This window comes from Solanum dulcamara, chromosome 8 (genome assembly GCF_947179165.1).
Source record: "Solanum dulcamara chromosome 8, daSolDulc1.2, whole genome shotgun sequence".
Classification (NCBI taxonomy): domain Eukaryota; kingdom Viridiplantae; phylum Streptophyta; class Magnoliopsida; order Solanales; family Solanaceae; genus Solanum; species Solanum dulcamara.
The window spans coordinates 59286177-59296533 of record NC_077244.1 but is presented as its reverse complement, the minus strand read 5'-3'; positions in this window follow the sequence as shown (position 1 = coordinate 59296533).

The following is a 10357-nucleotide window of genomic DNA, read 5'->3' as shown; positions in this document are numbered from 1 at the left end:
TTGAGATTGACTATATATATATTATCATTGATCATATTTTTCATATCAAGTCAATATTATACAAAATTTTAAAAAATACCAAAAGTTATTTATTATCTATTGACATATAAATCTCTAAAAGTCGAAACAAACTTTTGAAAACACATGGTGTAAAGTAAAAGTGTTAACATGATTGAAGCTTATTTTCAACTATGACATCTCTTTCGCCAAGTCCGCATGGATCCTAAGATATTCTAGGTCCTTCTAGATAAAAAAAAATCCAAATAGTTTTAGGTCTACCTCATTCTCTTTTAACATCTTTATTCACTAAGTTTTCACGTCTACGGATCGAGCATTTGGTGAGTGATGAAGGACATGACCAAATTAAATCATCTCAAGTGATCTTCTCATTTTAGCTTCGGTTTGTGCTACTTGAACATTTTTGTGAATGTGGTTATTTCTAATCATATCTATTCTTGTATGATGTACATTCATCACTGAGAACGCTCCCGCCTTACTGGAATTTGCCTAAATTCAGTTGAACTATGGTTCACATCAACAAAACTGACATAGGAGTGGCTCTAATACCATTCGTAACGGCTAGCCCGTTAGTGATATTGTTCGTTTTTTACCTAGATTCGCATTACTTTAAAACATGTCACTAGTAAGGCATGCTTACTTATATATTCAACATATCTCCTGTGTTGTTTTGCCAATGTGGGCTTCTTATCTTAAGTTGGATTGTCACATACACCTCCTGTTATGGACTCATTGTCCTTCCTAAGGTTTGCCCCACCGCATGAAATTTGCCTCCTAGACTCGGCACTAAAGTTTGTCCCTCCCCCCTAATCGGAATTTGCCTAAACTTAATTAAATTGTGACCCATATCGACAAGAGTGATTCTGTTACCAATTTTGTCACGACCTAATTTAGATCGTAACTGTTGCTAGGGGAATAAAATTTCAAAACAAGCATTAGCAGAAACTTACAAAAAATTGGGCAAAGGTTTTCCTATTTTTTGGCCTATTCAATTTTTTCCTATCTCAAAAATCAACAACACGGTTAACCAACATCTCCAAACATAACACAATTCCCGGGTTGTTATGACATCTCCGTGACACTCATTTGTGGATGTGTTAAGACTCAACAATCTAATATTCACTCTCATATAACATGTTGGCGTTGACTTGAGCTTTAATTGTTATTGATGATTATTGAACAACTACAAAAAATCAGAACCATTGAAAATACTGATTATGCGACTAGCAAGATTGCAGGAGAGTTATGAAAATATTGAAATAAACAGAACCATAAGACGACTAATGATCAAAAGTTGCAAAGCTGATTCCTAGTACAAGTGAAATTCCTTGAGGAATTTTGTTTATGTGTTGTACGCGTATGCAACATGGAATTGTGAACAATAAGGACTTTTGTTGCACTTGCATAAAAGGAAAGAGCATTGAAAATAGAAGAAAACATGTGGTGGTTGAAACTTGAAACAAATAAGGAAATCAATTCCAAATATTATTGGAATCCTTAACCAAACTAGGTTTAAGTGTGGGGTACTTGTGCTGTTTATTTGTTTTAACTTTATATTAAGTATCTACTTGTGTACTCAATGTTTGAGAACATAAATATCAACTGAAGTCAAGTTAAAAGGTACATTTATGTATTATACCTAGAAAAAAAAAGAACTAAAGAAAAGAATGAAAAACCATTTAATTGCACTCTAATTTATTTTAACTTAATTCATTTTCAATCCGCCTAAATCTGATTCAATTTGCCTATTTGTCATCCCTATATACTATTACACCTTAATTCAAATAAGTTGAGATCTTCTTATGCACATTTGATTATAAATAGTCCTTAAATTTATAAAATAGAAACACTCTTGATCTATTTAAAGATATACCAATTAATTTATGAAAAGTTAGGTAAACTAAACGTAGTATATTAAAGAAAAAATAACACTAACTCAAATATAAAAATACTATATGCATAAAAAGTTATATTGGTCTATTAACTTATAAAAAGACGTGCAAATATGCAATAAAATAGAATAAGACAGACAATACAGATTGAATTGTAAAGTATAATAAGATCACATGAAAATACGGAAAAAGGCCAAATATATTCCTGTACTATTAGAAATAGTTTAAATATATCACTTATTATACTTTTGGATTAAATATCTTTCTTATTATACTTTGATATTGATTTACCCTTATATCTAATAGAGGGATACGTGAATGGCCAAGATTAAAAGAATCCATTCCATTTAAGATAGACTCAATTCTATATAATCTGCCCTGCCCCAAAAACGTTAACCCAATCTAATAATCCACCCACCCAATTCATTCTTCAAACAAAAAAACCTAATATCAATTTAGTTATTTTTTGTTCATATTTCGAATTCCATGGGCATGTGCAGATATTATATATATATATAAAGGAATATCATACACAGGTGATGTGACATCTTTTTATGACTTTCATTCATATTTATTTTTTTCTTCTTTTTTGATATTTTTTCTACTTAAAAATATCTATATATAATTTTTTCATAGTTTTTAAATTATAAATTCTTCATTAAAAGCTTTTAATAATACTAAAACCTACACAATACAATCTCTTCTGTTTCCTATCTTTATTATCTTTAAACCTTATCTAAAAATGAGGGAGCGGAAGGGATACAATTTAATTGAAGAAAAGTAAACAATTGTAATAATTTAAAGAAGAAAATCATATATCATATATATATATATATATATATATTCATATTTATCTTTTCTGAATTTTTTAGGGTTTTTTTCTTATTTTCTTAGATTTCACTCTATTAAATAAAAACACAAAAAGAAGAGAACTGTTGCGGCCTTGCATCACTTGATCTTCTATGGCGTCTGTTACTCTTCATTCTCCCCACAAACATTAACTTTTACTCTTCCTATTGACTCCATTCTTCACAACCCACACATACCACTACCAGTACGGCCTGAACCCATTATTGTTGAAAGTAGAATGCATTGTCTAAACCCACAAATTTCAAGACTACAATCGAAAAGATATCAACAAGGCTTATCCTAAAACTGCCATTCATCCTGACAAGAGAAGGATCTGATCTGAAAACCTTTGGGTAAACCCTTGTGTTTCTTTTCTACCAAATAGCAGTGTCGAGAGATGTTTATTCTGAGAAAAAGAAAATCAACATGATATGATATTTTAGAGCCCGTTTGGATGGGCTTAAAAAAAGTAACTTTTATGTATGAAGTGTTTTTAGAACTTTGAAGTATTGAAAGTTATTTTTATAAATAAGCAGTTGACTGTTTGGATAAAAGTGCTTATGATGTGAATTTTAGGGTTAAAAGAATAAAAAAATGTAGTTTGGGAATTTAGTTAAAATATAAGGGATATAAAAGTAATTTTCATGGTCAAAGAAAATGACTTTAAGCACTTTGGAAAAAAAAAGTTAGGACTTTTCATTTTTGACTGACTTTAAGAACTTTATGGCTTAAAATCAGCATTAGTCAAACACGTCCAAAAGCTAAAAAGAGGCTTTAGAAACGGGCTCTTAAATGACCATGAAATGTTTGAGAAAATGCCCTATATAGAAACATTGCCCTCGACTTTAGAAAATGGCTCTTACACATTGATTCTGATGTATTGTAGCCATTAAATTTTGTTAAATATGAAGATTTTTATGCAAAAGTGCTCATGGTTGATGAACATTTAAATGGGAGAAAAGAACACATGACAGTTGATAGAATTATATAGAATGCCCTTAAAGGCATAACGAGAGAGTCTCATGCTATTGGTCATATCAACTGATTGGTTTGCCTATAGAGCTCACTGTGTTTGCTTCACTGGCATGTACCAGCTAACATTTGTTCTTATGTGAAAATTATCCTCAGTTCATCGAAACTTTCAGGTACCCAAAAAATCTTAAAAGATTTCTGTCAAGGCTTAAAATAGGAGCGAGGGCTCTAGGCAAAAGAATATGCCGACAAATGATAATAGAGTAGAATATGTCATATATGATACCATGATTAATGGCCAAATAGCAGTGTCGAGAGATGTTTACAACAAATTCTAACACTAAACAAATATTACATGTATTGATAATGACTCAGATAAGTGCAGGTGTTGGTTCAATTTCTGTATGGAGACTTGTAGGATTATAAACTTTTCAATGCTGACTTATTCTTCTGGACTAATATGTTTTATGAAAATCCTGCTGGAGGAGCTGGAACCAGACCATTTAGGTGTGCTTTATCATAAGAAGTTTTGTTGTTGGTGAATTCGATCTGAAAGCAATTCAGGAGTGAGGAAATGGATTTTAACTTATTGTCCTGATTTCACAAGGTGCGAATTTTATATGTTCATTTGATTATACAATGATTTGAGGATTTGACAGGAGCAGCTACTAACAACAGGGATGGATCTAAAGTCCCCTTACCATATATACATGATCCAGATTATTTTTTATGTATATTTTAATTTCTTCATGTGTAAAAGTAGCTAATTTGTTGTTTATTTTTTTGCCTTTTCCAATTCTCCACTTAATCACCTAATTCCATTCCAACTAATTATTGCATTTTGTATGTAAATATATATCAAATGGTCCACAATTTGGCGGAGAAGTTTTGCTAGTTTAAAAATTGCTTCGGTATTACTTTATGGTTCATATACAACTTTCACTTTTATTATTTTGTTTTTGTGTATGAATCATACATGCTGATAATGATAACCGTATGTACAAGTACTTTCTTATTTACTTTTTATTTTTATTTTATATAGTACAAAAAATGATCTTATTTGCTGGATTTTACCAAGAGATTAGTGGTCATTGATTTGGATCTGTGAAGGCTACATCTCGAATATTCCCCCCAGAAATGGGAGCTAGACAATTATTTTTCATTACTTTTTGTATTTTGGCATTTCTCTTTTATTCTATCCAATTAAATTTATATAACAATATTGTTATTTTTCTTTATTTAAGGTGTATAATTTCGATTAAGTGAGTTTGATGAATTAAATAAAGTTGAGTGATATTATTATCCTAAATGAAATAAAAATGACATTTGAAAGAAATTCTCAAAACTTGAAACTATTTAGAAAATTAGCACTATTTTAAATGACAACTTTAATAAATTTGAAACTATATTATTGAAGATAAGAAATTATATTAAGGATTATCCTTATAATCGATATTTGAATTTGAATTTGAATTATTTTATTTATCGCAATTAATAGAAAAATTGTGTTACTACAAGATATTGTCCTATATCATCTATCAGTTTTTCGTTTGTTTGGTTGTTGACTATAAATAAATTTTTATATTGAATTAGTTAGAGAAAGCTTTTTGTCCCTCTTATACATTCAAATATTAATCTATTTCTATCCCAAATGACAATTATTGAAAAAGTAGTGGATATATGTAATAAAAGATAATTAAGAGAGCAAACTAGTGGCTGTTGAAACAGAAGAAAAGCACATAATTATTGAGGTTAGTTTTCCTAATATTCAATACATTTATATTTAAATAAATATTTTATTGCAACACTCTATCTATTGTTTAAATTTGACAAATACTTATTATTTTTTTAGTTTCTCACTCGGTGTTCGTTACCCATATTGGAGCCAGACTATTTTGAATGTGCTCTGCATAGGGCCCCAATCGACAGAAGCCGCTCCCTATAGAGAATTTTTTCATACCCAGGGCTCGAACCCAAAATCTTTGACTAAGGAAGGAGCAGCCCCATCCGCTACACCATATTCTTTGATGGTAATTTGACAAATACTTATACAAAAGTACTACAATGGATGAGAAAATTATGGATCATACACATCAAATTAGTTCGGTTAATGAACAAGAGCGATTGAAAATAATAATATACCAAGGAGTTTCAGTAGATTAATCTAACAAAAATGACATGAGTTGTTCATGTATTAATTTCAATGTAATATAAATGAATAATTTTTTGTTAGAGAATATATTCTTTATATATAGGACGTTGTTGATGTATTTATTCATTATTTTACTGTTATTTTACATTAATTTTTTTTTTTTACACATTCACAAAAAGTACCCTATGATAGACATTACAATTTTATGCTTCAATCTCATTGGTATCCCAATAAAAAGCACGGAGCACCATCAAAACACACTATCAATTGTCCATTCAGTGCAATAGAAATAAAATAATTTATTAATATAGCATATTCTGACTTATTCATTAAGAATGTACTATTTATCATCTAATTGATGCTAATTTTGATAAGTCTTTTTATGTATCATTATTTCAAAACAATTTTTATGATACAATTAAATCAACAAATAATGATACGATTAGATAATATAATTATTTGAAAATAATAATAATTTTAACACATATATTTTAACGCTTGTTCGAGTATGAGCACATTCCCTAGTGTTATACTAATTAAAATGTTTTGCAGGGATACTCTGAGTATGGACCTTTTACCATGCTCTTTTTTTTTCCTTCTCCTTTGGTCTATGCAGTAAAATGAAAAGCTAGCGAACATAAGAATTTGTTTTCGAAGAATGAATTGGGTGGGTGGATTATTAGATTGGTTATGTTTTTGGGGCTGGGCGGGTTATATAGAATTGGGTCTATTTTAAATGGAATGAATTCTTTTAATTTTGGTTATTCATGTGTCCCTCCGCTAGATATAAGGGTAAATCAGTACTAAAGTATAATGGAAAGGATATATTTAGCCCGAAAGTATAACGAGTGGTATATTTAAACTATTTTTAATAGTACAAGAGTATATTTGACCCTTTTTCGAAGAAAGATTCACGAAAATTGTTTTGTCATTAGTCTTTACTCTAAATCACAACTTCAAATTAAATTATTCGTCTATTTTTTTTTATATAATTTCTGAAATAACGTTACAGATGATCAATTTACGTTCTTTTGTAATAATTTTTATTTTTATTTTCTCATCTCATGCACGAAGTGCTTGTTTGTTGGTCAATTATTATCACTCTGATTTTTCTTACAAAATTAACTAGAGGAGAGACTTAAAAATGATGTGAGAGACTATTTTGAGTAGTACAAATGCTTAGTATTGTTGTTTAAAATCGAATAATAATCATAAAATAGATTTATTATTGATATTGAGTTATCAGGATAACGATTTAAAATTTATAGTTAACGACTTAATTGTGTAGGAAATGATTTACTCTTTTTTTTAATTGATTTAACTATTAACCCATTAAGAATTGTTAAAAAATTATATTTATATTACTTTGCATATAAAGTACTTTAGAAATCTTGAAAAGCTAAACTCTATTTGTTGAATCACATGTTGCAATATTTAAATTTGTTAAACTTTATTAGGTAAGACCTCCCAATAAAGTCGTTGTTACAAACTTTTGATCATTTTGAAGCGTGGCTAATATTAATTTGAGTTTTTTTTAATAAAGTCGTTGTTACAAACTCTTGATCATTTTAAAGCGTGGCTGATATTAATTTGAGTTTTTTTTTCTAAATAAAATATTTTGTCTTATCATTTTATAAGAAAAAAAAATTCAAATTAGTATTTAGAAATTTTATGTATTAGTACTTAAAATTATGCAATACATTTTGAATTGTCATTTTTAAGAAGAAAAAAAATGAAATTAATACTTGAAAGTTTTATTTATCCCTAAAAAAATCAGATATTTAAAATTGGAAATAAACTATTTAATTTTGATTTTTTCAAGTATTATTTCATTAAAATTAATGGCGAATTTGTACCAAAGTATAATGAGAGGAGTATATTTGAACCGAAAGTATAACAGAAGAGGTATATTTAACCCGAAAATATAACGAGGAATATATTTAAACTATTTTTAATAGTACAGGATTATATTTGACCCTTCTCCGATTAATTTATGAGAATTGATGTGACGAAGAAATATATAAAAAAAAAATTCATATACCAAATTGATTAACTGATAAATCAATCGCTATATTGAACCAATCGATATCTTATCAATTAAATCAACAGATTAGTATACATAAAAAATTGATAATTGATAAGTCAAACTGTTAAGCGTAAGTATCAAACGCCTGGCAAAATCCTTCGATTCTGAAGGCCAAATCCTGTGTTGCCTTTGACTGTGAAAGTTGAAGCTTGCATTTTGATAGCCAATATTTTCAATAACAAAGCTAATTACCACTTGGTAGATTTCTTCTCTTCTCTTCTCTTCTTTGCAGGTTTTCCTTGTTGGTGCCTTGAAGGTGTTCGATGAAATTCCTCAATGAAATACTGCTTTATTAAAGGCAATTATTTTTGGATTTTTGGCCTAAGGATTTGTTCAACCCAAGATCTGCTACCCACACAACCCAAAGGTCATTGTGAACAACACCTTGACAACCAAGTTCATTTCAACTGGAGTTGGTACCACCAGTTTCCATATCTTTCACTATCTATTCCTTACTCATACAATTGTAGTTACATTTTGCTGACTTTAAACCTTTGAATAATCTATTAGTTCATATGCATTTTCGTGGCTTTGGATAGTGATGGTAGACTAGGGTCATGTTCTCGTTCAGGGACGGGGATGGGGATGAGGGTTAGGAGGGGTAAGTGGGTTAAAGGAGCGTCTAGACTGAGAGTAGGTTCTTGGAACATTGGGACGTTGACAGAAAAATTCATAGAGCTAGTTAAGATTCTAAAAAAAAGGAAAATCAATATAGCTTATGTACAAGAGACCAAATGGTAGGTTCTAAAGCTAAGGAGGTAGACGTGTATAAGTTTTGGTTCTCTGGTAGATCAAAGTATAAGAATGGGGTAGGCATTTTAGTAGACAGTAATTTAAGAGATCAGGTGGTGGAGGTTAGAAGAGTCACTGATAGGATGATGTCGATTAAGGTGGTCGTTGAAGGGACCACGTTGAACATTATTAGCGCTTATGCGCCGCAAGCAGGCTTAAAAAAGGAGGATAAGAGGCGATTTTAGGAGGATTTGGACGAGTTAGTGGGAGACATACCGCTTATTGAGAAGCTTTTCATGGGAGGGGATTTTAATGGGCATATCGGGTCTATTTCGGGAGGATATGATGATGTGCATGGAGGCTTCAGCTTCGGTGACAGAAATGGAGGAGTAGTCTCACTTTTGGATTTCGCAAGAGCTTTTGGGTTGGTGATAGCTAATTCGAGTTTCCCAAAAAAAGAGGACCACTTGGTAACCTTCTGTACTGCGGTAGCTAAGACCCAGATAGATTTTCTACTCCTCAGGAAGGATGATAAAGGCTTGTGCAAAGACTATAAGGTCATTCCGATCGACAACCTTACGACCCGATATAAGCTCTTGGTGATGGATTTAGGGATCAAGATGACGAGGAAGAAGAGGGTCGGGGATGAATGACCTAGGATCAGATGGAGGAGTTTGACCACGACTAGCGCCCTGAAGATGGGAGAGAAATTGAAGGATATGGGGGCCTGGGATAGTAGTGGGGATGCGAACACTATGTAGAATAGTACGGCTAGTTGTATTAGAGTTGTAGCAAGGGAAGTGTTGAGAGTCTCGATAGGTAGCCGTGGCCGGCATCGAGGGGACTGGTGGTGGAATGGAGAAGTGCAGGGAAAGGTGGAAGCAAAGAAGATAGCATATGCGAAGCTGATAGAAAGTAAGGATGAGGTGGAAAAGTGGACAAATACGGAACTTTATAAGATAGCGAGGAAGGAGGTAAAGTCGGCGGTTTCGACGGCAAAAACGACAGCTTTTGAACGCCTTTATGCTGAACTAGAAGAGAAAGGCGGGTATAGAAAATTATTCAAGCTAGCCAGGGTGCGGGAGCGAAGGACACGCGATGTGGATCAAGTAAAGTGCATTAACGACGAGCATGAAAAAGTATTGGTAGAGGAGACCCTCATTAAACAGAGATGGCAGTCGTACTTCCATAAACTCTTGAACGAAGAAGGAGACAGAGAGATTGTGGTGGGAGATTTGGAACATACAGAAAGGTTTCACGATGGTGAGTGTTGCAGGAGTATTTTGGTCGAAGAGGTTAAGGGTGCTGTGCGTAGGATGCCACCTGGGGAAGAGCTACTGGACCTGACGAGATTCCTGGTGAGTTTTGGAAGAGCGCGAGCCCGATAGGTTTGGAGTGGCTGACTAAGTTATTTAATGTCATCTTTAAGACAACAACAATTCCCGAAGAATGGAGGTCGAGCATAATAATCCCTCTATACAAAAACAAAGGGGATATCCAGAGCTGCAACAACTATAGAGGTATCAAGCTTCTAAGTCATACTATGAAAGAATGGTGGAGATGAGGGTTCGGAGAGGCGTGTCTATTTCAGAGAACTAGTTTGGATTTATGTCGGGACGCTCAACTACAGAAGCCATCCATCTTATGAGGAGACTG